The sequence below is a fragment of the Callospermophilus lateralis genome, chromosome 13 (assembly GCF_048772815.1).
Source record: "Callospermophilus lateralis isolate mCalLat2 chromosome 13, mCalLat2.hap1, whole genome shotgun sequence".
Taxonomy (NCBI): domain Eukaryota; kingdom Metazoa; phylum Chordata; class Mammalia; order Rodentia; family Sciuridae; genus Callospermophilus; species Callospermophilus lateralis.
Genome location: NC_135317.1, coordinates 63506242 through 63512401, shown reverse-complemented (window position 1 = coordinate 63512401; position 6160 = coordinate 63506242). Strand labels below are relative to the sequence as shown.

General features: G+C 39.6%; 1 pseudogene; it reads left to right on the top strand.

Annotated features, from left to right (window-relative positions):
- Window positions 1-4522: 4522 nt before the first annotated feature.
- On the top strand, window positions 4523-5126 carry LOC143412088 (UMP-CMP kinase pseudogene; annotated as a pseudogene).
- Window positions 5127-6160: the final 1034 nt, after the last annotated feature.

Sequence of the window (6160 nt, the reverse complement as noted above, 5' to 3'; positions counted from 1 at the left end):
GGGCAGGGGCCATGTCTATCTTGTTTCCTATTGTAGCTCTGTGATAGAAGCAAATGTGACTCCATTTTGTTTTATGACTTCATCCTGTAAAACAACCATGCCAAGTAGAAGGGTCGTGACCAGGGCAAGATGTTCTTTTCCTTTTGCTATAGAAACCTTTAAGAACACGGAACAACCTAATGGGGTATTGTTTCTGTAACTAGGGTAACGGGGCTCTGTTTCTGTAACTGGGGTGACTGGGCTAACTGTGATTGGTTAGGCTTCCCTCCGCTTGACTGCACTGTCCCGCTTCTGTAACCTGGCTTGCTTGCATTGGCTAGACCCCCTGAACATCCCTTTTGCGGTTTTCAGGCTTATAAGGAGTGCCCTTGCAATTGTTCGGGGCTGCTCAGGGGAACAGCTTTATGTTCTGGTCAGCCGCCCCCCCCCCCCCCCCCGTGTGCTTCAATAAAGGCTTGATTTGATTATACATGAGTGGTCTGGAAGTCAGTTTATGAAACCCTGGGACGAAGCTTTAACTATAAAAGCTCCAGCACCCAGCTCAGTGTCTGGCTCATGACACTTAGTGAACAAATAAACGTTTAGCCTCTCCCTCTACCTATGCACTATGACTTATCCTTCTGAACTAACCACTCTACCCAAGTTTTGCCTGGACCCTCCTGTCTAATTAGGATTTAGGGATGCCATGCCCAGCCCTACATACAGCTTACTACAAAATTTCCCAAGCCACTTTGACATCAAAACTCCTTTGAATTTAGAATGTACAGATAGATCATTGACAGGTGTTACAGAGGTGTAATAGGGATTGATTTATATTCGTGCCAGATAAAACAATTACTGTCATAAACGATTAAAATCTGACCTATTTTCTTTTTTATTATATTTTTAACTTTATGGTGACAGTGAAAAAAATTTATACAAGGTCCTACGTGGATTTCTCAGGATAGTTCTGATTTGCCATGTGGGATGATGGACTTGTGTGTAATTTGGCAGATCTGGAATGCAGGAAGGCTAGAGGGATAGGTCAATGGGGAAAGAGGGAAAGGGACATGGACAAACAGAGACAATCAGATGGAGCAGCTGGCAGTCTTGGAGAGACAGAACCCAAGGGAATTTTGTCATGAAGGCATTCACAAAGTGAAGGAAACATCTCCTGGGGCTCTACTGTATCGAAGAGCAGGTTCCCTTCCATCAGATTCGAGCTACCTACGTTCAGCACACTTTCACTGAGGAAGTCTTGTTACCTGATTTCTACATTGGAATGCTAATAGGACCTATGGGCCCCCAAAGCTGGATGAATACTGATAATAAGGCAATAGGGGGAAAGAGGAAAGGGGCAGAGAGAAACAGCTCCCCAGGACATGAACTATCACCTTATTTATCACCTTATTTATTCTTGTCTCCAAAATGCATAATAAAATCAGGAAAAGGATTTCAAACCCAATTTGTAATGAACCCAAATGTTACTATTATTTTAATGGTTGGTTAAGAAATTCTCAGGAAATTCAGTAAAATATTCCTGGTACACTAATGCCTGTGGAGTGGATATTCTGTTATGGAAACTGGATGAAGAACTGTCAGAATTGGCATAGGACAAACAAAGGAAGCTGTGGAGACAGACAACTTCCTGAGCACCTACAGGAAGACCCACCTCAACACAGAGACTATCTGAAAGAAACAAAGTGGCTTCGGAGAAAGACTCACAGGATGCGAACGACGACTAAGTGACGTTATCTTGAGGAGGTAGCAAAGTTGAGGATGATACTGTAAAGTACAGAGAAAAACAAGTAGCTTTCCCATCTTTCTCAACACTCAACTACATTATTGACAGATGCCATTTCCAGTCCCCTTTTCTCTCCGCAAACTCTGATGACCTTCCCCTGCCTCCAAACTTCTTTTTTTCCTTTGTGATCTTTGACCTCGTAATTTCTCCCAGTCTTCAATTCACCTTTTCTCCTACCATCACCACAAAGGTCCAAAGAACTAACTGTAAAATAGAATATTCAGTGTAATATACGCCAGGGAAAAGCGTATGTATTTAAGGTTTAATATTTATTGTCCATGTGATAAGGTTGTCAGAACGAAAACAATAAAAGTGTGATACTTTAAAAGAAAACATAAAATCTTATTTTACATGTTAATATAAATATGTCCATCAGACAAAACATTTGCAAAGAAAATAGTGTTTTTATCTTTCCTTCCCATAGGTATTAATTTGGGGAGTTTGGGGAATGATATTAATGAGTCAAAAGCCAAATGAGAAATATAGCATTAGGTCAATTCTGTTTTTCCTTCATTGCAAAGTAATATGAAATAATCCAATGCTGTAGAGATGTATTAGAGGGACAGAAGAGCCCAAATATTTGTGCTTTGCAGAATCTTGTTAGTTTGGATTTAGATTATTTCAGCATAATTCATTGTTTCATTGCAGACAGCTAACTCCTCAGTATCTTAAGACAGCAAAACTGTAAACTTAATTTTAATGAAGGTTATTTGGCCAACCTTTGCTTATTTGTTTATGACACATTTTGAGAACCTCAAGACTTTTTTTTTTTTTAATTTGAAAACATTCTTCTTCGAGTCAGGTCTAGGGAGAGTGAGTTTGTATAGAATAAATATTTAATATAAAAGAAACATTAAATATTAATTTATGTTGAAATTGTAAGACAAGATACATAACATACAGCAGCGGTCATTGAATAAATGACATGGATCAACCTGAAGTCAATGCTGCTTATGCATCACTGTAGAGGTTGAATGTTTTGCATTCTTATTTCAAGTAATAATCTTTCAAGGAAAGTCTTGAGTTTGGCTGATTGTCACATAATATTTGGGGTTGTTATATAAAAGTATATTTTGCTTTTATCTTTCTAAGAAAATTTAGATGAAAAAACATTGCTGGTTTTGGTTGAATGCTGTGTTTTCTAAAGTACCAGTTCATGTCTTAAGACACAGTTGTGTTTCCAGGAACCCTGTTTGGGAAATGCTGCCCGTGGTAGACCAACTCTAAGATGAACTTCAATGACTCCTGATTCTTGCCCTTCTATAATCTCTTCCCCTTGAGTATGAGGATGATTGTGAGTTACTTCTAACCTGCTAGCTGACTCTCTCCCTTCTGTCTTTAATAATGGCAAGGCCAGACACTGTTGCACATGCTTCTAATCTCAGCTCAGGAGCCTGAGGCAGGAAGATTGCAAATTCAAAGCCAGCTCCCCAACTTAGCGAGACCCTAAGCAATTTAGAGAGACCCTGTCTTAAAATTAAAAAAATTAAAAATGGCTGGGGATGTGGCTTAGTGGTTAAGTGTCCCTGGGTTCAATCCCTGGTACAAAAAAAAAAAAAAAAAAAAAATAGTGGCCAAGGGAGAATCAACAAGTTGCTGAAGCCTACTAACAATTGCATGTGTTTAGAAGCTCATCCTTCCCCTTTAGAGATTTTATATAAGATCCCAGTTCTAGCAGATACTTTGATTGTAATCATGTGAGATATCTTCAAGCAGAGGACCAGGATAGGCTGTGGCTATATTACCAGTCCCAAGAAACATGTCAGATATGTGTTGTTTAAAGCTACTAGGTTTGTGATTATTTGTTACATAGTAATACATAACAAATATCCTTCCTGTATTAGTCTGTTTTCCATTGCTATAACAAAATACCTAAGATTGGGTATTTTACAAAGAAAAGAGGTTTATTTAGATTTCAGTTTTAGAGGTCTAAGATCAAGTTTCTAGTATCTTCTTGGATATTGTAAGGGTTCCATTGGCTACATAGTATCATGATGGGAGCATGTGAGAGAGGGAGAGATCACAGAGCATGATGTGAAAAGTCAGAGAGATTCCGGGGTCAGCCTTACGTTTTAATTTTGTTTCTTTACTTTAAAAAAAAATTACAGTGCTGGGGAATCAAAATGTACATGCCACTAATCCATACCTCCAAGCCTAGCAGCCTCACTGTTTTATAATAACTCACTCTCCCAGGAACTAACTGAGAAGCCTTGAGAAGTACCCTAGTCCCTTCCAAGGATGGAGACCTACCCATCTCACCCAACATCCTAAAATCCCACCATCTTAACACCACCACATTGAGGACTAGCCTTTCACACAGGAACCCCCAGGGGGAAAAACCATGTTCTACCATAGCACTGCCCTAACCTGAGTTTTCAGTTAGAGAATATTTGCAGTTTCTGTTAAGAATATTTGTGAAGCTAAGAGCTTCTTACTAAAAATCCGAATTACTGGCAAGATATTTTCCTTTTCCCCTTTGGCTACATGGTGGTTCCTTAGGATGACATAAATTGTTAAGTTATTAAAGGATCCTAGCTTAAATTCACTCTTTTAAAGTAAAATAACAAAATACTAACCTTTAAAGACGGACCACAGGAGAGTGTCCTGCTTCTCTCTGGACCTCAGAGGAAGCTCAAACAGTTTCCCCTGTGCTTTCCCCAGGCCCTTTCAGACTTGTTCCATTCCATAGTCTTGCTGGATTCTTCAATTTCTCTGAGGCAGCTTTAGAATCAAATAAAGATGAGAGCAGCTGACATTCATCAGGAATATTCAAGGAGCCGCCCAAGGTGCTTATTCCTGTGCCCCCTTTTCCTTGCATTTTGGGGACCAGATGCATCTCACAAGTGGGCAAGGAGAAGGCCCCATGCGGAGAAACATGGCTACACTCACACCTCTCTGCAGGAGAACTTCTCCATGAAGAAAGGAAGACCCCAGGTTCACAGCATGGTGAGCTCATTGGAAAGTGCATTAAAGATGGAAAGATCATGCCAGTTGAGGTGACCATCCGTTTATGAAACAAGGAAATGAATTAAACAATGGCTACCAATGCTGAGAAGAATAAGTTCTTGATTGACGGATTTCCAAGAAATCAAGACGATCTTCAAGGTTAGAACAAGACCATGGATGGGAAGGCAGATGTATCTTCTCTTCTGTTTTTTGACTGTGATAATGAGATCTGTATTGAACGATGTCTTGTGTGGGAAGAGTAGGGGTAGGAGTGATGACAACAAAGCCAATTACTGACTTTTTTGAGAAAAAGGGGAAAGTCAAGAAAATAGATGCTTCTAAATCTGTTGCTGAAGTTTTTGATGAAGTGGTGAAGATTTTTGACAAAGAAGACTGACTCTAAACTGGAAAGCATCCTTGAAATCAAGCTTTAATATTGCTTCGATAGTGGCTATTACAACCCCTTTTTAAAGACAATTTTAATCTTCAAATTTACGTCTCAATTAATGACTAGAAAATACACAGTAAGGCAAAGTCAAAAAAAAAAAAAATCAAGTACCGTCCTATGTGCTTCACATGGATTGATCCATTTAATGCCCATGGCAATTCCATGAGGTAGGTACTAAGACTATGACTATCTTATGGATGTGAAGACTAAGGTACATGAGATTAAGTAGCTATAGTCTTCTTATCATTGTCCTGTCCACTGCTATAGCCACCTCATCAGCTCCAAACGATGCTAACTCACTCACAGTTCTGGTTGGCTTTGTCCTGGGTCACTTCTTACCAAAGACAGATGATATCTTCCTGGCACTTCATTGTCTCTAACGTGGGATGAATATCATAGTCCCCCTGGGGCCTTTCAAAGTACACTGAATCAAACCCGCACAGTGAAAAACCCTGGGAAACTACTTTAGAGATTCACCTTGATTAAGTTAAATAATCATCCCAACAATCTTTTGACCAACAGATGCGAGAAAAGGATTAGAAATCCAAAGTCCAAGTTGGCCTCCGTGGGCAGCAACCACTGCTGCATGGATTGAAACCTTTCATCAGCTGAAACTCACAGGATGAGAACAGGTTACCGCAGAACCTTCCCAAATTATGCTACCGTATAAAAAGAATGTTCTGATGTACTGAGTGGTTTTACAACCATTTGAGCTACTTCCAACCAACTAATGCCAGCAAAGAGATTTTTGATGATGATGGACAGTAATGCTTCTGGGCAGGTACAGTTTGATCTTTCCCTTACTTTTATTTTATTTATTTATTTTTAAAAAATTTTTAGTTGTCAACGGACCTTTATTTTATTTATTTATATGTGGTGCTGAGAATTGAACCCAGTGCCTCACACTTGCTAGGCGTTAGATGTCCCCTTCCTTTCTCCCTCCACACAGAGCTCAGCTCCCTGCTCAACAAACATTGGAGAAG